We start from the raw sequence: 21501 nt of genomic DNA, 5'->3' as shown, positions 1-21501 counted from the left end.
ATTTATTAAGTACTTCCTATGTGCCAAGCACTGTGCTAAGCATTTTATAAATATCTTGTTTGATCCTCACAACACCCCTGGAAGGAAGATGCTATTATTATCCCCAGATGAGAAAACTGAAGCAGACAAAGTTTAAGTGACTTGCCCAGGGTCACACAGCTAGTGTCTGAAGTTGGGTTTGAATTCAGGTCATCCTGACCACAGGCCCAGTGTTCTATCTGCTGTATCACTTAATGAGGACAGGTCCCAAGTTAGAAGGGAGACCTGAGATGAGTTGTGAAGGAAGATGGGTATTTTAAAGGGCAGAGCATACTCTACTTAGTTCTGCCCCCAAACACAACAAAATTAAGTCCCAGAAAATTCTGAATAGTAGAGGACATACAAGGGGATCCTGAGAACATTATTTCATTTTCATTTCTGTCTTGCTGCCATAAATCTCCAATTCAGCCAATACAGTGAAATTACTTTCTTAAGAAGGCTTCATTTTCCTTTCTTTTTTTCTGATTTCTGGCTCTGTCACTTACTAGCTCAATTTCATCTTACTTTTTTTCGATTTTGTTTTCTCTGCCCCAATTTAAAAAGAAAAGAAAAAGAAAATCAAAAGTCTTGTGACAAATATGCATAGTCAAGGAAAACAAATTCTCCATCTCCAAAAATACATTTCATTCTGTACCTTGAGTCCATCATCCCTCCAGCAGGCAGGCAATGCTTGCTTCATCACTGCTCCTCTGGAATCATACTGAAGGCTAATTTGTATCCAGTTGCCTTTCTAAATACCTTGATCCCCAACCCCCAACTGGCATTAAATTCATACTTTGAATTGATAATCTATAAAACATTACATATAAAACTTCAAAACTATAAATCTTCAGAGGAGAAATAAAAATTAGACAGGGTCCTAAAAACCATCTGAGAAAATTAGCCCAGGCTTTAAAAGGTTTTCCTGTGCATAGCTTGAAAGCAAGCAAACTGATTTCCCCTCTTCTACTGTTTTTTTAAAGTTTCAAAGCAAGTTTTCTGCCCTTCACCTACCAGTATGAAGCACTTAAGTCCTTAATTCTGAATAATCTATAAAATCTATAAAACTGATCCCTCAAGTGATGCATGGGTGGTACCACCATACAGAGTACGGGGCCTTGAGCCAGGTAGACCTGAGTGCAAATCTACTCTCAGATATTTTCCATTTGTGTGACCCTGTGACCCTGGGAGTGTCACTTAATCTCTGTCTGTCTCAGTTTTCTCAACTATAAAGTGGGGATAATAATAGCACCCACCTCCTAAGGTTGTTGAGAGAATAAAATGAAATCACAATGCCTGGCACATAGTAGACATTTAACAAATGCTTGCGTCCTTCCTTCTTTCCATCAGGCAACTAAGAACACAGACAGCTTTCCTGCCTAATCACACCTAGAAAGACATTAATAAAATGTTAATGTCATTTGTACCATGCGTTATTCCTTTTTTCACTATCCTAGCTTATTTAAATAGATCAAAATGAAATTTTTACTTAGGGAAAAATTAAACTGTTTGTAGAAGCATTTTTCTAACAAAACTACTGGGGAAACTGAGGAAATATACATCTAGATTATGAAAAGTTACACAGTTTAAAAATAATAATAAAAGCAGATTGGAGACCTTTCTCATCTGTGACTGGGGGTAGATGGGAGTGGGATGAATCCATATCCAAACAAGGAATAAAAGCCATGATCGCAAAAGATAAAACAGATAATTTCTACTTGGTGCAACTGCAAAGCTTTTACACTAGTAAAATCAATGAAACTAGGTTGAGAAGGAAAGATGCTGATTGGGAAAAAATATTTTCATCAAATATCACTGATGAGGATCCAAGATACCGGACAGCTAATGGAAGTACATATAAAACCAAACTCCATCCCCAATAGAGAGGTGATCAAAGAATATTAATGAACACTTCTCAAAAGAAGAATTGCAAGCTAATAATGACCAAATGAAAGAGTACTAATAATAAGAGAAATGCAGGTAAGAAAAACCACTTTTAACCTTCTGGGATTTCATCTCTCCCCAAGCAAATTGGCAACGATAAAAGATGGAAATGGTCAATGTTGGAGCGTTCTTTTAAAATACACTCTTGGTGGAGTTTCTAATTGATCTAACCCTTCTGGGAAACTATTTCAAATTGTGCTCAGGAAATAGCTACACTATCCATTCTATTTCCCCAAGACATCCTCTTGTTAGGAATGTGCCCCCAAGGAAGTCAAAGATAGAAAGGACCTATATGCCACAAAGTATTCACAGTAGCACTTTTTTTATAGTAGCAAAAAACTAGAAACAAATTAAATGCATAGAAATACAAGTTACTTGTGGTTTCTGAGTGGGATGGAACATTACCACTCCATAAGAAACAACGACTAGGAATAATATAGGAAGGCATGAGAACACATATGCAAGCTGATGTGAAGTAAAGTGAATAAAACCAGGAAAGTAAGAGACACAAATCAATCCACCGACCAATCAATAAGCATTTATTAATCACTTACGATGTGCTGTGTATTGCTTTAAGTACTGGAGATACAGAGAAAGGTAAAAACGATCTCTTCCATCAAAGAACTTACATACTAATGGGGGAGGTGACATGCAAATAAGCAATTGCAAATAAGATATGGACAGAGTAAATGGAAAATAACCTCAGAAAGAAAGCTCTAACCGCTGAGGAAACAAGGAAAAGCCTTTTATAGAAGATGGTGCTCTGGCTGAGTCTTGAAGGTAGACAAGGATTCTAAGAGTTAGGATGAGGAGAGAGAGAGAATTATGGGCATGGAGACAAGAGGGTTAGTATCACACGTACAGAAGCAAATAGGCTTGTATGGTTGCCCTTAAAAGCGAGTGTGTAAGAAGGCTGGAAGGATCAGAAAGGACAAGGTTGCCAAAAAGAGGAGTTCGTATTTGATCCTAGAAGGGATAAGGAACCACTGGAATGTATCAAGTAGGGAAGTTACAGCCAGATCGATGCTTTAGGAAAATCACTTTAGCAAATGCACTGGAGGAGATAGAGACATCAGGTGAAAAGCCCTACTAGAATACTACTGCAGTGGACCAGGTAAGAGGTGATGAGGGCCTGAATTAGAGAGCTGGCTATTTGGCTTAAGAGAAAGGCATCTATCTGGAAGATGTTATGGAGAAAGAAATTATAAAATTTGTCAACTAATTGGCTATATGGAATAAATAAGAGTGAAAAGTTGAGGATGACATGAGATTGCAGACTTGGGGAAGTTTGAAAAACAAGAGATAACAAGTTTGTTTTGGGACATGTTGAATTTAAGATATCTATGGTACATCTAGTTAGAGGGATCCAATAGATGGAGATGTGACACTGGAGGTCAGCAGAGATATTGGGACTGGATAAGTAGATCTGAGAATCATCAATATAGAGATTATAATTGGTTTTGGTTTTTTGTTTTGTTTATAGGCAGGGCAATTGGGGTTAAGTGACTTGCCCAAGGTCACACAGCTAGTACATGTGTCAAGTGTCTGAGGCTGGATTTGAACTCAGGTTCTCCTGACTCCAGGGCCGGTGCTCTACTCACTGCACCACGTAGCTGCCCCTGAGATTATAATTGAATCTATGGGATCTGATGAGATCAATAAATGAAATTGCTTAGAGGGAGAAGAGAAAAAGACCCAGGACAGAACCCAGGACAGAATCCACCATTAATGAGTGTGACCTGAAGATCCAGCAAAGGAGACCAAGAAGGAGTGATCAGACAAATAGAAGAACCAAGACAAAGTTGTGTAACAGAAACCTAGAGAGGAAAGAGTGTTAGTCATAGTGTAAATGGTTCTCCAAGCTCTTCTCATTTAATTTTGTATCAGTTCATACAAACATCCCAGGTTTTTCTGAATCCATACCTTTGTTATTTTTAGGACACAATAATATTTCACTAGACTCAAATACCATAATTTGTTCAACCATTCCCCTCATTGATGGATACCCCTTTGTTTTCTCATTCTTTGCTACAACACAAAGTACTAATATATTTTTCCTATATGTGGGACCTTCCCTTCTTTCTTTGAGCTGTTTGGGGTATATGACCAGTAGGAGTGCCGACCAGTGAGTCTATAATATATATAGTATATATATTATATATATATATATATAATATAATATAATATAATATAGACCAGTGAGTCTAAAGACATGTATTGTTTAGTGAATTTAAGGGCATTATTCCAAATTACTTTCCAGAATAGTTAAATCAAGCCACAGCTCCAATGGTTGCCAATAGTTTGCCTATCTTCTTTTGAGAAAGAAGGCTTTGACCATTTCTCTTTTGGAGAACAACTCTTGTTCTTATATGTTGATTTGTATCAAGTTTATATATGTACAAGTTTGCAGTGTAACTTGGATATCAGACACTGATAAAAGGAATTTGCTATATTTTCCCATTTCATTGTCTTTTAATTCATACTGCATTGATTTTTTAAAAATAAAAATGTTTCAATTTTATGTTGTCAAAAAATACACATTTTCTATTGTGTGATCTTCTTTGTGCCTCTTTTGGTCAAAATTCTTTCCCTCTGCATAGTTACAAACAATATCACCTCCCCTGCTTCTCCAATTTGTTTATGATAAGACTTTTTATATCTAAGTCCCACATGTAGTATATGGTGTACGATGTTGGTCTAAACCTAATTTCTACTAGACTACTCACCAGTTTTTCCTGGAGTTTTTGTCTATATGAGTTCTTACAGAAGTAAATGAAGTTTGGGTAGCTATTGAGCACTCTGCTACTATTGTTTTATTGCTTTTCCTTCTTGTATAGTTAATCTGTTCCAATGTTCACTTTTTCTATTTTTAAACCAGCATAAAATAGTTTGAATGACAACTGCTTTGTAGTTTGAGATCTGGTACTGCTAGGCTTCTTCCCTTCCCCCTTCCTTTTTTCATTATTTCTTTTGGGGATTTTGACCTTTTGTTCCCCTAGATGAGCAACCCCTTGGGAATTTAGCATGGCACTGAATCTACAATTTAATTTAGACAAGGTTGTGATTTTATTATACTGGCACTGCCAAATATAACTAAATAATATTTCTCTGATCATTTAAGACTTTTTATTTCTAAGTGCTTTGTAGTCATATTCATATAATTCTGATGTGTGTCTTGGTAGTTGGATTCCCAGACATCTTAAATATTCTACATTTATTATGAAAAGAATTTTTTCCCATCTCTGCTAAATTTTGTTGGTAATATGCTAAAAGACTAATGATTTATGGGCTTATTTTTTATCATTACTAGTTGCTAATTATTACAGTTAAAGTTTTAGGGTTTTCCAAGTAAACTATTATGTCATATTCAGAAAGTAATGATTTTGTCTTCTCTTTGCCAATGCTTATTCTCTCATTCTTGTCTTATTGCTATAGCTAGCATTTCAAGAATTATATCAATAGTGGTGACAACAAACATCCTTGCTTTACCCATGATCTCATTGGAAAGTCCTCCTCTGTTTCTTCATTATAGATAATGCTAGTACTTAGCTTTAAATAGACACTATTTGCCAATGAAAGTAATGATCCATTTATTCTTATGCTTTTTAATGTTTAAGATAAAGGAGCGTTGTCTTTTGTTAAAAGATTTTTTTTGTATCCACAGATATGAATTGGTGATTTTTATTGACTCTAGTCTGTTTTGTTTATGGTCTTCCTGATATCGAACTAACCTTGAATTCTTAATATAAATACAAGCTGGTCACAGAGTATAATTTTTTAATATACTGCTGTGGTGTCTTTGCTAATATACTTTGCAAACTTTTGCATCATATCATCATTAGAAATATTCACCTATAATTTTATTTTCTCTACTTTATCTCTGGTTTAGATATCAAGATCATATGTGTCTCATAGGAGTTTAATAGGATTCCTTCCTTCCCCATTTTTGCAAACAATTTAATATTAGAATTAATTGTTCTTTCAATGTCTAATAGAATTCACTTAAAAATCCAACAAGTCTTAAGGTGTTTTCTCCCCTTTGGAGGTTGCTTTATAACTAGTTCAGCTTACTTTTCTGACTAGTTTTTTTAAGTTCTTCACTTCTAATAAGTAATCTGGGTATTTTGTATTTTTATGTGTACTATTAATTTAACTTTCATGTATTTTTGTAAACATTCATTTCACTTTTCAGTTTAATTGGCACATACTTGGGCAAAATAGTTTCTAATAACTTCCTTTATTTCCTCTTCATTTTGTATGAACTTTCCTTTTTAAGTTTTATATTAGCAATTTGATTTTGCTTTCTCATTTTAAAATTCAGAGGAGCTAATGGTTTGTTTATTTTATTAGTTTAAGAACTCCTCCTAATTATATTTAGCAATTCCATATGGGTTTTTCTTTACATTTTATTAATCTTTAATTCATTTTCAAATTTCCTTGGTTTTTTTTATTTTATAATTTTGGTCTTGGTTGTTTTTTTTTTAATTTTATAATTTTCTACCTGTTTTTTCATGTGTATGCCTAGTACACTGAGCTATTCTTTTTTGCTGTTGATGAAAGTGTCTAGAGCTATAAATTTTTCTCCTGAGCGCTGCTTTGAGGCCAACTCAAAAGCTTTGGTATGTTGTTTCATTGTTACCATTTTCTTTGATGAAATTATTGTTTCTAAATGGAGACTAAAAACAATTGTTGGGTCAAAAAGCAAAAAAAAAAAAAAAAGAAACATCGGATTTTTAAAAATACTCCAAATCACTAATACAGAGACATGCAAAATAAAATAACTCTGACTCTCCATCTCACAACCAGCAGACTGGCAAACATGACCCCAAAGATGCATAACGACCGTTGAGAGGGGCTGTAATAGACAGATACTCTAAAGCCAAGGTGTCAAACAGGTGGCCCCTGGGTACAGTGGGGACCAGATTAAAATGTAACTGGGAAATAGCTAACAAAATAAAAGTACAATAGAATATAAATAATATGAATATGTGGTTTCCTAATACATGGCCCACAGGGATCCTGATGTATGATTTAGTGACTCCTATTACTCTTTGAGTTTGACATCTCTGCTCTCATATACTGTTGATAGAGCTGTAAACTGGTCTACCATTTGGTGAATGGCTAAACAATGGTGCTACATGAAAGTAATGAAATATTCTTGTTGTATAACAATAATAATATTGTTCCAATGTTGTTAAATATAATAAATAAATAAAGTGATATAATATAATAATATTCCAATAATGGAATATTATTGTTCTATATAAATGATGAAAAGAATGGATTCAGAGAAACCTAGGAGTGGCTATACAAATGAAGTATGGCTCAGAATGAAGAGAGTAAAACCAGGAGAACGGTATATATAATAACAATACTGTAAATAAAAAAAATAATTTGAAAGACATAAAAATTCTCATCAGTGCAATGACTTTCCCCATTCTCCACCCCCACCCATGACTTCAGAAGCCAAATGATGTACTGGGCACGTGCGGTGACGTCATGACTCCGGCCTCTTCCCCAGACTCCAGAGTAGGAAGTGGGCTTCGGAGCCCCGGGTTTGAGTCGTAGCTTCTGCCCTCCGAACTGAGACCCAGAGCCGGAAGTCCGCGGCGGATGGCCGAGACAGCGGGCAAGTGCAGGCATTGACGGGACGCGAAGGACCGGCAGGCCCAAGACGGAGTGAAGCAGGGGCTGCGGCAGAGGCCGGGCCACTAGGAGTTGGCTCCTGCCCCTCCCCCCACCCCTTGCGGGGGATCCTAAGGGGAGGGGCCAACTCAAGAACCAATCACCAGAGCCTGGGCTCTGGTCATTCAGACGAGGCTTGATGACGTCAAAAACTCCATAAGAGGAGAGAAGACAGCTTGAAGATCCTTTTTTCTTCTGTTAGAGCCAGAGACAGCCATAGCCGAAGGTGAAGATAAAGCTTTGAAGCAGGAGCTGCTGGTAGCAGAGCCAACCCGCGTGTGGACCGAGGAGTCCGGAACAAGGACTTGAGCATTAGGGATCCAAGCTTGTTAAAAGAACAGGAGCTCTTCAAGAAACGAGCCCTCTCCAATCCGTCAGTAGGAAAAACGTCCAGCACTTTCTGAGTCGTTCTCATCTTCCAAGAAGAAGAAAGCCAAGGTCGAGCAGGGAGGATCGTCAGGCTCAAAACAAAATTCAGATCACAGTAGTGGATCCTTTAACTTCAAAGCCCTTTCCGGAGGCTCAGGATACAAATTTGGAGTTCTTGCAAAGATTGTAAATTACATGAAGACCGGACACCAGAGAGGCGACACACACCCACTGACTTTAGAAGAAATTTTGGATGAAACTCAGCATTTGGACATAGGGCTGAAGCAGAAACAATGACTGATGTCTGAGGCACCACTCAACAACCCCAAAATTGAAGTAGTCTATGGGAAGTACACCTTCAAGCCTAAGTACAACCTGAAAGATGAGAAGGCCCTACTTCGGCTCCTAGACAAGCATGACCAGAGAGGCTTGGGAGGAATCCTCCTAGAAGACATTGAGGAGAGGCTGCCCAATGCCCAGAAAGCCATCAAGGCCTTAGAGGACCAGATCAACTTTGTCACGTGTCCTGACAGGAAGATCCTTTTTTTCAATGATAAGAGCTATCAGTTCACCGTGGATGAAGAATTTCAAAAACTTTGGAGGAGCGTCACTGTGGATTCTATGGATGAGGAGAAAATTAAAGAGTATCTCAAGCGACAGGGTATTTCTTCCATGCAGGAGTCTGGACCGAAGAAAGTGGCTCCCATTCAGCGAAGGAAGAAACCTGTCTCACGGAAGAAACGGAAATTCAAGACTCACAATGAGCGCTTGGCCGGGGTCTTGAAGGATTATTCTGACATTGCTCCGGGCAAACAGTGAGTGCTTTCCCTTCTGATCAGCTGCATTCGCAGAGGATCTCAACTGAGGATGCTTAAGCTGGTGCCAGCTGGAGGGTGGCCTCTTCTCTCTAACTGTGGAGAGGAAATGGCTCTGTTTACAGAACCAAGTGGTGAGATACCAGCCTCCTCTGGCCTTGCTTTGATTGGCTGCAAGGCATTTACCTTGGGTTCACTCACCTGGCAAAAGAGGTGCCTGCCGTGGTCATCGTCATCTGACGTTTAACTCTGCTTCTGCTCATGGTTCCATGTCTCCCTTCTGTTATTAGAGCAAGTTTGCAGATAGAACTGAATGCAACGTGTGTTTATTCTCAGAATCTATTTATAATAAAATCATTGTAGAACCAAAAAAAAAAAAAGAAGCCAAATGATGTAGCATGCTGCTCACTGTCTGACAGAGAGATAGATAAAAGTGAAGTGAAGATTAGGATTCATATTTTCAAGACATGGCCAAATGTGTGGCTCTGTATTATTAAGTATATGTATTTGTTATTCATGTAATACAAACTCTGGGCTCACTCTTCCAACTCATACCTACAATGATAGATCAGAGCCCCAGGGAGTCACTGCTACCTTTTTTTAAAGTTAATAAGGGTAACCCTGAGGGATTGTTGGGGTTTTCAGTATTGTTACTCCAGAGACCCTGAAAGCTTTTTATTACCAAACTACAAGACAAGAGGGAGTATTGAAAGGAAACCTACTCGGAAGCTGGCACGAAAAGGGACCCTCCATCACACATTTCAGAAAGCAGGCTCACCAATCCTCCACGTGGTCCTTGCACAATTTCGATGGTCAGTCCCCTATTACACAAGGATTTTTTTAAGTGGGAGGAGAGAAGGTTTTGGGAGAAAACAGGGGTCTAGTTAGAATAATGCCAAAAAAGAAAAGAAAGATGGATCATCATAATCTATTTTTAATGCACAGAAGACAACAGAATGAGGTTCAGAAGGAAACAGGCAAAAAGGATAGCTTTGAAACTAATGTATTAAATTGACTACAGATATATTAAATACACAATCAAGATGTATAGCTTCATGTGTGGTCTTTTCTTCTGTTTCTTACATATTTTGCTGAATGTGAAGTTCAGAATAATGAATCAAGAAAACTATTTTTCAAAAAGCAAAATGATTTCTTTCCATTTCAGGTAGTAAATTTTAGACTGTTTTGCTCAGGCAGGCTGAGGGTACTTTTAACATAGGTTGGTTTCAATATATCAAGGATAACTAAGCCAGAGCCCTGCCTACTAGCAGAGTTACAACCTAATTCCCTTTCAAAATTAGGTTTCTAAGTCTATGTTCTCTGGACCACCATACTAAAACACTGCCATAGATAACATATCTACAATGTGCTGAACCTCCACTTTTTTTAGGAGGTGAAAGTCCAAGCTGGCATGACAAGTTCTATGACTATAAATTCATTCAACATCAATTAAGCTTAAACAGTATATAGGACATTGGACTGGGCACTGGGGGTTCCCTGCCCTCATGACACCAGCATAAATGGTTATAATACATTTTATTACATAACAATTGCATTAAGAGAACTACAAAACAAAGTGTGGTGTGAGATCCTCTGAATAAAATACATCATCCTTACAAGCCTTCTCAGGCTCAATCAGTGAATAGTTATTAAGTACCTACTCTGTGCCAGGCACTCTTCTAAGCTTCAGGGATACAAAAAGAGGCAAAAGACAGTCCCTGCCCTCAAGGAGCTTACCATCTAATGGGAGAGAGAATATGAAGACAAACATATACAAAGCAAGTTATATTCAGGATAAGTAGGAAATAATTAACAAAGGAAAAGCATTGGAGTTAAGAGGGGTTGGGGAAGGCTTCCTATAGAAGGTAGGATTTTAGTTAGCCCTTAAAGGAAGCCAGGGAGGTCAGTAGTCACAATGTAAATTCCCACACAGGGGAATTTAAGGAATCTTAGCCCAATAGCTCAGAGAATTGACTTTGCTGGATTTTCTGTTGGCCCTATTGTTTTCTTATTAGGTCTATACAAAATCTGAAAGATTTTTCATCTGTTTTATTCAGTTAGCTTGTGAATTATTGTTTTATGACTCCTTCTCACAGTGACATAATCCTCAAAGGAAGATCAGCTTTTTTACACACTTGTTAATTCTGCCAAGTTCTTTATATACATTAGCAGTGGTTGATGTGGTTTCTTTTACTTATTGGTTCTTACATCATAATGGGGATTTGTTTGGGATATTCCAGCAAGTAGTAGGGGTAATAGCCTCAGGAACTGGGCAGTTCAAGGAGAAAGATCCCGTTCCTAAAGTGATCGAAGCGAAGACAGTGCAAAATTATGATCCTAGTGGATTTAAGAATTAGCCATAAATTCAAGGCCTGAGATGGCAAAAAAAAGCACCCAGTCTGTCCAACTTGAAAAGTATGTGGGGAGGTAGATGGGAGGGAGGGAAATTGGCAAGATAAACCATCTCCCCCCAGACCTAGATGGAGACAGCCCCAGACTCTGCATGGAAAAGCCACAATGGATTTTTTCCTAAAACTGAAGGCCAGCAGAAAGGCAGTACAGTATAGTGGAAAAATTGTTTAGAAGCCTAATTGTTTAGAAGCCTAATGATCTGAGTTCAAATCTTTGCTCTGCTGATTATGTGACTTTGAATGTCTCATTTAGCCTGTCTGAGCCACAGCCCAAGGCTGAATATAAAAATCTGGGAGTGATTGATATATATATATATATATATATATATATATATATATATATATATATATATATATATATATACACACACACATATACATATACATATACATATATATATAATGTATATATAATGACATTTCATTTGTAAAATGAGTGAGTTAGAATAAATCAAGGGTTCTTAGCTTTTGCAACATGGGCCCCTTTGCCATTCTGTAAATCCTATGAAATTATATTTACATGTATGTATATATTGTTGTATACATGCACAATTGAAAGAAATACTAAATTTTGGTTAGAGGTTAGGGAAAATAGCATTACTATGTATATACATACACACACACATACATATAATTGATGATTGCTTTATAGCACCTTAAATTTTTTTATTTTAATTTATTTATTTTTAGTTTTCAATATTTACTTCAATAAGTTTTAAATTTTCCCCCTCCCTCTCCCCTGCCTCCCCAAGATGGCCTGCAATCTGATATAGGTTCTACATATACATTCCTATTAAACGTATTTTCACACTAGTCATGTTGTATAGAAGAGTCATAACGAATGGGAGAAACCATGAGAAAGAAAAACAAAACAAAAAAGAAAATAGTCTGCTTCAATATGCACTCAGACTCCATAGTTCTTTCTCTGGATGTGGATGGCATTTTCCATAATGAGTTCTTTGGAATTGTTTTAGGTCCTTGCATTGCTGAGAAGGGCTAAGTCTATCAAAATCAGTCATCACAGACTGTGTCTGTTACTGTGTATAATGTTCTCCTGGTTCTGCTCACTTCACTCAGCATCAGTTCATGTCTTTCTGGGTTTTTCCAAAGTCCGCCTGTTCATCATTTCTAATAGTATTCCATTACATTCATATACCACTACTTGTAGCCATTCCCCAATTGATGGGCATCCCCTCACCTTCCAGTCTTTGGCTGCCACAAAAAGAGCTGCTATAAATATTTTTGTGCATGCAGGTCCCTTTCCCATTTGTATGATCTCTTTGGGATACAATCTTAGAAGTGCTATTGCTGAGTCAAAGGGTATGCACATTTTTATACCCCAAAAAGAGTATTATCTTTTCCCCTTGATGTTCAATGATCCACTGAAATTTGTCCATGAACCACAGGTTAAGAACACCCAGAGCTGACCTTACCCTTTCAAGCTCATCTTGTTGACATCCTATGACATTGAAACTAAAGAACACAAATTAGACATCCCCCAAAGCAAATAGTTCTTTTAAAAGAAAATATAACTTTCATTTTCATTACTCAGAAATTATGTGATTAGCCTTCTTCCAAGTAATTTCAATAACTGCAAGAAAGAATCTCTCAACCAGCATTAATTAAGCACCTATGATGTTCCAGGCACTATGCTTGGAACTGAGGACATAAAGACAAAAGTAAGAGTTCCTGCCCTCAAGGAGCTTCCATTCTACTAATGAATGTATGTATACAGAACACATACACATAATATTGAGAGGCAGGGGAGACCAGGAAGAGTCTCAGGCAAAAAAAGTAGTCCATAAGCTGTCTTGAAGAAAAGTAGGGATTCTAGGAGGCAGAGCTAAGGAAGGAGAACATCCCAAGCCTAGAGGACAATGTAGTCAAAGGCACAAAGATGCAAAATACAGTGTTATGTGTTAGAACAGCCAGAAGTCCAGTTTAGCCAAAAAAGAGGAGAGTAATGTGTACCAACCAAGGTGGGAAAGGCAAGAGGGAGTCAAGTTCTGACGAGTTTTATATGCTAAAAAGAAGAGTTTGTATTTGTCCCTGGAGGTAATAGGGAAACATCATAGTATACTGAGAGGTAAGGGGTAAGGAGAAAGTTTGGGAGAAAAGTTAATGAGTCTGATTTTGACACTAATATTAAGCTTGAGATGCCTAGATAACATCCAGTTTGAAATGTTAAATTAGCAGGTGGTGATTTGACAGTGAAGCTTAGGAGAGAGTCTAGAGCTGGCTACCATTAGACATATATATATAGGTATATATTACATATACATGCATACATATACACATATATACATATATCTGTATATGTGTATATATATATATATGTAAAACCATTCTATACATACTTCTATTTATCAGTTCTTTCATATGTCCTTTGTAATTAATTTGGCTATTTATAATAGTCAAAATGACTTAGTCATTCAATGTTGTTCTTAAAACAGTAGTGGTGTTACTGCATACTTCTACTCATTTCACGCTTCATTATTTCGTGCAAGTTTTCCATGGTTTTTTTTCTAAAATCAACCTGTTCATCATTTCTTTTAGCACAGTAGTATTCCATCACAATCATATACCACAATTTGTTCAGCTATTCCCCATTTGATGGGCATCCCCACAATTTCCAGTTCTTTGGCCCCACGGAGAGAGCTGCTATAATTATTCTAGAACATATCGGTTCTTTTCCTTTTTCCCTAATCATCTTGGGAAACAGACCTAATAGGGGCATTGCTGAGTCAAAGGCAGTTTTATAACTCTTTGGGCATAATTTCTAATCATTCTCCAAAATGGTGGAAGTAGGGATTTCAACCCAGCTCTACAGCGTTCTTGCCAGCCACTGCCCCATAGTTATCCCACATAACACAGTCAACAAAGAGTACAGCTGTGACACAAACCCAAGCTCTCCATTACAGGCCTAGAACCTACTGTTCCGTCTCCCCCTCTCTCCACTGAGTACCATTGCCTAGTACTCTGGTCACCATTTATTTCTTTGCACATGTGATATCTGAAAGAACCCCAAAATGGCAAAAAGTAGGAAAGTATCCAGAGCATTCAGACAAAGAAATCTCTTCCCCACCTCCTAGCCCAAACTGGGCCTTTCTTCACTTTTGAATTCAAGCACCGCTGGCTAGAGAACTGATTTATCAACAGGATTACTTTATCTATCTGTCCCCAGCAATGGCAGCATCACAGTGCCTTAAGCTTGTCAAGCCTGAGCCTAATACATTGCAAGCAGCACATTCTTTGCTGACAGCGCAGTAGAGTAAAGTTCCCAGGTCTTGCTATTAATAATCACCGTTAGATGCAGGGCCAAAAGATATCGAAAGTTCTCTTTGTCAGCATAAAAGTTGGCGGTACCATTTCTTTTTTAAATTTCCCAGTTTCCTCAACAAAGTCTTACAACTCCACTGGATTTATCAAACAGGCCATTAGAGAAAGGGTTTGGGGTTGGGCTCTTTCCTCGCTGATAACCAGCTGGAATTCATTGATGGGCTCTGGGTTATGGAGGTTAGGGAGGGAAGGAAAGGGGGGGAGGGGGAGAGGAAGGAGGCTGAAAAAGGGCGGTGGCTGATAGAACAGGGCCTCAGCCTCCATGTGTTTCACCAAAAGTAATTGCTTTATTCTGGAGGAACATTTGCAAATGAGAATAAGATTGCCTGCAACACAGAGCAGGTCAGAGAAGGCAGTTGTGTGGCTCATGTTTTCCTTGGCAACCACAGAAGGTTAAAACCCTTTATGACTTCATCCCAAACTTGCTATCATTCAGAGATGCTTTTAAGGGCTACCTTCAAAAATACACCTTAAGAAGACTACTTGGCTGTTGTCCCTAGTCTCTGTACATCAGTAACAGAGCTAGCAATGTCTGTGTAGACCAAACTCTAGGCTAAAAGATTTTAGATCAGAACGTTTGGCTTAGTATGATTTAAATGAGGCTAAAAAAAAAAAAAAAACAACCAACCATGGACTCAGTCTTTACTTCCCCACTAAAGAAAACCAATCCTTCTTCCTCCTTGTCTTTTTGCCAAATAGTTTTCTAGCAAGGGCTTTAGAAACTTCTACCCTAATAATATGGTTCCTTATTTTTGTTGTCAAGAAAACTCTGGCTGCCCTAGCTCAGAGAGAAGTCATCTTTAGTAAGGAAGTTAGGTTCTTCTTGAAGGAAACACACTTTATTATGCAAAATCCATCTTTGCTGATCAGTGCCATAATCAGGACAAGGAGACTGAGTTTTACTCCTGGGCACCAAATTTAGCAGTGTTAATCAATATATATTTATTAAACACCTACTATGTGTCAAGCACTGTGCTAAGTGCTGCGAATACAAAGAAAGGCAAAAGACAATCCCTGGTCTCAAGAATTTCACCATCTAATAGGAGGGACACCATGAAAACTACTCTTGAAACAAGTTATATGCAGGAATAATCACAAATAATCAACAGAAAGGAGACACTAGCATTGAGGAGAATTGAGAAAGGCTTCCTGCAGAAGTTGGGTTGAGATGTAAAATAAGCCAAGGGACAACAGAACATTATATGTAGCTGGCAAGAATAATTTGTTAAAAATAGGAAGCTGCCGGGTGAGTGAGATCCTTTTCTAACCTGGGGATTGGGTAAGGAAGGCGAGGAATTGAACTTTTCCTCTACCTCCCCTCACCCCAGCTATGGCCTCCCCAGGAACCCCAGGAACCAGATCTAACCAGTGGCTCAGAGTCTCTGTTTAGTCCCCTGTTTACTCACCTTTGAGTGAGGACGTGGTTGGTGTGGGACCTTCATTTTAAGGAGTTTTGTTAGATCAGAAGCTAGGCAGGACCTTAGAAATCATGGACTAGAACCCCCTCAGGCAAGGAAACCGAGGCCCCCAACCCAAGATGAGAGCTGCAACCAGGCAGTATGGTTCCTCTCTTCTCTTGCACCTTCCTCTTTTCTGAAAGGATTAGGTGTGCAAAGTTAGTAGAGTTGTGCTGAAAAGTAATCTTTTGAAGCTGTGTAATGGCCGTCGATCCAGGATCATGAATATCCTCCCTCCCCACCTCTGCTGCATGCAGCTTCTACTGCACTTCCAGGCTCAGCTCAAGTGCCTGCCTCCTACAAGAAGACTTTCTTGATTTCCCCAATGGTTAGGATGCTTCCCATACCCACTTACTTTATACTTACTTAAGTAAGGAAGATGGTGGGAGAGGGGAACCCACATGTGTAGTGAGGCCCTGCAGTGGCTCAAAGGGAGGCAGAATATTCATCCCCAGTCTTTCCTCCAAAGGAGACTTTCATCCTACGAGGAGGGGAAGCTAGAGGTTGGGGCCAGAGGCCACCACTCTGCTGTCCTCAGAAAAAGTATCAGGCAAGAAGTAAGTCTATCTGCTCCTTTAAATATTGTCAGTCTATCAGATCTAATCATGTTTCATCTAACCTTTGATTGCTTTATCATTTGGAATCCCTTATATAGAAGGTCTGACCCTTTCCCCACCTAATCCCGGTTCTACAACAGCAAAGGAACCCATTTATCCAAATCTTAGGGAAACAGAAATCAGAAAAGGTATACGTAGGAGAATGGACAATACAGGAGAATAAGGTCCTTCACTCCATATGCTGCTTCTATGGTGGCCCTTTTCCATAGGCTGATCCTGGGAGAGGGTTTCTGCCCCTTGAGGAAAAGCTAGCTAAGGATTTCAGCTGAGGAAGAAACTGGAAACAGTGGAGTTCCAACCAGCAGGCAGGTCTGGAGAAGCCAGGTCCAGCAGAGTAGCTGTCAAAGGCTGTGACGTACCAGGGGGAGCTTCAAGGAGTCCTACTCACCAGCAAGCAATAGAGATAGAGCCTCCAGACAAGCAGCATCCACTGGAGACTATGCACAGCTAAGCAGCATCTGACAGAGAGACACCCAGGGAAGCCCAATCAATGTAAGCAAGATTGTACAAAGTGCATTGTTGAGTGGGCCCATGGGGAGCAACCCAACAGTAGAAAACATCAGCGGCCTCCAAAGCATGAGCTGCCCCTCCATCTCGATGCCTGAGCCACACATGTTACAGGGACATGAGCCTCTCATGTGCACCCTGGCCTTATCTGATCATTCTACAACCCTCCATGCATGTTCCATACATGTGTCTATCAACTCTCCCCCACTGAAGTTTTCTTCATTTGTGGGAGAGTAAACCCCAAGTTTGTAGGATAAATGTTTTATTGCTATTTTCCTATGGATAACATTTCATTAAATTCCTTACTTTAATCAAGTCCTCTAACTGACTATTAAAGATCAGCACATCTGTGGGAGTCTGTGAGATATGATTCTGGAAAAAGCAAACCCACAGGATACCATTGAATCTGGGCTAGTCATACTCTGAGGGACCCAATAGGTTACACATACCCTGATCTGTTTAGATACTATATCCCCAGTAGAACATAAGCCCTCTGAAGGCAGAAGCTGTTTTGTTTTTGCCTTTGTATATCTAGCATCTCCATAGTGCCTAGCACATAGTAGGGGCTTAATAAAGCACCCTGGCACATCCAGGATGGCCTGCTAGCACAGGTTCTTTGATCTGCTTTTCTAAAGGAAAGGCAACTGTAAAGGGGTTGACAATCTTACTTTAATTAAACATATATAGATATAGATATAGATATAGATATAGATAGATAGATAGATAGATAGATAGATAGATAGATAGATAGATAGATAGATAGATAGATAGATATGTCATTCACTAGTTCAGGGGAAAGGTTAGCACCCTGAACATGGGGAAAATACAAACAAAGAGAAAATACAAGCAGAGAAATTAACACAAAGATCAACAGACAGGGCTCCAACTGTCTGAACAAAGTAATACAACCACCTACATACCACCAGATCAGGGGAGCACGATCATCTGAGTAGTCCGAGTGCTTTTGTTGTGCTGAAAAAAGTGAGCATGTGGATTTATTGAAGCTCCTGACTATTCAGAGTAATTACTCAAATCAAACAGCCCTGAGCAAAGGGAGAGAAAGAGTATTTAAAGGGAAAGAACACAATTAGATTTCTGTGGAGATGGGGACACAAACGGTGGAACAGGATCATTTCCGTGGAGATGGGGACACAAACAGTGGGACGAGCTGAGGCAGGATCATTCCTGTGGAGATGGGGACACAAACAGTGGGGTCCGTGGAGATGGGAGTACAAACAGTGGGGTGAGCTGGGGCAAGATGGAGAAACTGGAGGCGGGGCAGGGCATAACACTTTTAACAAATGGTTACTCAAAGTCCTGTCCAGGAAATCTTTAAAAGGTTCTTCTCGTGAATGAACCCCCAAAGCCAAATCTCACCTCAAAGTATATATACACTTTCAGCTAATAGGTGCAGAGCCAGAAGGCATCACAACCCTCATGATTTAGTTAGCTTAGTACCAAAAGGTACGAAAGCCTTCCTACAAACAAGCCTCCCCCTAAGCAAGCTTCCACCTAAGCAAGCTTCCCCCTAAGCAAGCTTCCTCCTAAGCAAGCTCCTCCTTAGGCAAGTTCCTCCCCCAATGGACTCTATGTGACTCAGGATGTATCACAGCTGAGCTGGATGTGACCTGTGGTCACATAAGCCTATTAATGGATGGGGATGATCTTCCTATTCCATTAACATTACACAGCTGTAGCTTATGATGGTTTCTTCCAGGAGTAAAATCTCTACTTATAGCTCTAAAGCCAATGTTTGTATGAAAGAGCACTTGGAGGTGTTACCTGGAGCACCTGGAGAGCCAAGCTAACTCCACAATGGGACAAACAAATCATCTGGGTCCCAGGCCTCTACACATAGTCTTCATGGGTCCCAGGCTACTGAAGAATATGGCAAGCAGATCACAAACCAGCCATAGAAGAAGACCCACAAACATTGAAGTCACACCACCCCATTACATCCTCTAAGCCACCATCCTTGATTCCCAGAACCTACCAGACTATTTGATTTTTCACAGGACTCTATTCCTTCTAGTGAAATGGAGGCCACTAGGTATCATCATCTGCCCTGCCACTGCCTCCTAAGGCCCTCTGAGCTTTATCCAAAGACCTCTGGCACCTGCTGACCTACTGAAGTAATCTAAAGCTCTTGAACCTTGACATGCATCCTAATGATTTCCAGGCTTTTCCATCCATCCCATAGCTAAACTTTCTTTTATGACTTGTCTCTCCTAATTAGAGTGCAGGGTCCTTCATAGCTGGGGTCATCTTGCTTTTTCTATTTGCATCCCCAGTACTTGGCACATAGTAAAGCACTTAATAAATATTTTCCATTCATTCATTCATGTTATTGTACTAATGAAGAACTTAATCCAACCATCTGCCAAAAGGCCAAGGAACATATACATTCATGACTTGCTTTCATGTTAAATTCATCCTTCCAAAGGTGGAAGCAATGACAAGGGGAGGACTGGTTGCCAAAGGAGAAGTGAGAGGAACCTGGTGCACAGAACATTCTGACTGAGGGCATCGAGACCAAATTGCACGAGCTTGAAATGAGGGACCTGGATGGTGTGAAGTTGGGAGAAGAGAAGATGAAAGGGGAATGAACTAAACTGACCTCTAGCATTCAAATGGCTTTCTAATACCTCTGCAGGACAACAGGAATTAGATATTTTTGCTTGGCGCTAGAAAGCAAAATTAGAAACAAAGGGCGGAAATTGCAAAGAGGCAATTTCAAGGTTGATGAATGAGAAAAGCTTTCTATCAGAGCTCTCAAAAGCCCAATGGGCCGCTTTGGAAGGTGGTGGCTTCCTCTACACTGAATATCTTCAAGGGGACAACCACTTGTCAGGCATGTTACAGAGGGGACATTTGTCAGGGATGGATTGAGCCAGATGGTTCTGAGTCCCTTTCACTTCTGAGGTTCTGGGACTCTTAGATAGCTTGAAGCTCAAATGCCATATGAGGTGGGCCAAAGCAGAGCTTGATTTCATACCAACAATTTCTTCTCCCCCAAAACAAAGTTCACCTTCAAAATTCACTAAATAAATACTCCTCAAAGAATATAATGGCATCAACAGTGTGTCCATTATGGCTTCTGTTTGACAGAAGTAACTAAAACCATGGCCAGGAGCATTTATTTTCACACCATGACGATTCAATTTGACAAGCTTTTATTACTTGACAACTATGTGCTCTGTGATGGGGATATCAAACAAACATAAACAGGAAAGAGTCCTTGCCCTCAGGGAGTTCACATTCTACTAGAGCCCAAATGAAAAGTTTACTCAGTCTGGAGTTGCAGCCCCTACCTGCAGAAACCACAGGGCCCTACAGTTCTTTGTTCATCAATTAATCAATCGGCAAGTGTTTTTAAGGGCATGCTATGTTCTAGGGACTGCATTAGGTTCTGGGGATAGGAATACAAAAGTAAGACAGTCCTGGCCCTCAAGAAGCTTACATTCCAATAAAGGTATACAACATAGAGAAGTAGGTGCTGGATAGGGAAGGGAGTTATGGTCTAGGCCAGGGATGGGGAACCTGCAGCCTTGAGGCTACATGTAGCCCTCTAGGTCCTCAAGTGCAGCCCTTTGACTGAATCCAAAGTTCACAGAACAAATTCCCTTAATAAAAGGAGTTGTTCTATAAAACTTGTACTCAGTCAAAAGGCCACACCCAAGGATCTAGAAGGCCACATGTGGCCTCAAGGTTGCAGATTCCCCACCCCCAGTCTAGGCAATCACAGGGATTGTATATGGAGCCAAATGGCAGTTGGCCACTATTCCCTCTGGAGTAATAATGGAAATCTTGGTTTTATTCTTGTTCCCAGAGCAAAAGAAGGGTAAATGGTAAGATACCTTTGAGTATACCTTTAAACCGTGAGCCCCAGCATTCTATGGGATATCTGTATGGCTTTGCAGTGTACTCATTTTTTAAGAAGTTTGTCTTTGCTTTATTCTCTTCATTCTCTTCCTGTCCAGGTTATTCTGAAATTTTATTCTCTGATTCATGAGCTGGGTCCTTATTTATTCATTCTTTAATCTATGTTCTATATGGGGTTAAAGCTTCTGAACTAGCCTTCTCCCTCATCATTTGGTTAGGCAGGTCAGTGTCTGCAACCTGCTGTGGATAGGGTGTGCCATCAGTGTCTCTTTGGCCTAGAGAGATCTGAAGATGGCCCCTAGGTCATTTAGAGAAAGTGACTAATGCATCATCTTACTGGTGATGTGGCCTGAAAGTTCTCTGGTGATCTTAATTGCCGAGACTAGTGGCCTCTTCCCAGACCTCATCCTCCTTTTCTTCTCTGCTGCATTTGAAACTCTTGGCTGCTCTCTCTCCC

At 39.5% G+C, this 21501-nt stretch overlaps 1 pseudogene; it reads left to right on the top strand.

Moving 5' to 3' along the window:
* The first annotated feature begins 7461 nt into the window (after nucleotides 1-7461).
* On the top strand, nucleotides 7462-8853 carry LOC118854765 (annotated as a pseudogene).
* Nucleotides 8854-21501: the final 12648 nt, after the last annotated feature.

Source organism: Trichosurus vulpecula, chromosome 6 (assembly GCF_011100635.1).
Source record: "Trichosurus vulpecula isolate mTriVul1 chromosome 6, mTriVul1.pri, whole genome shotgun sequence".
In the NCBI taxonomy this organism is placed as follows: domain Eukaryota; kingdom Metazoa; phylum Chordata; class Mammalia; order Diprotodontia; family Phalangeridae; genus Trichosurus; species Trichosurus vulpecula.
The sequence above is the reverse complement of the archived record's forward strand: the minus strand, read 5'-3'. Positions and strand labels throughout refer to the sequence as shown.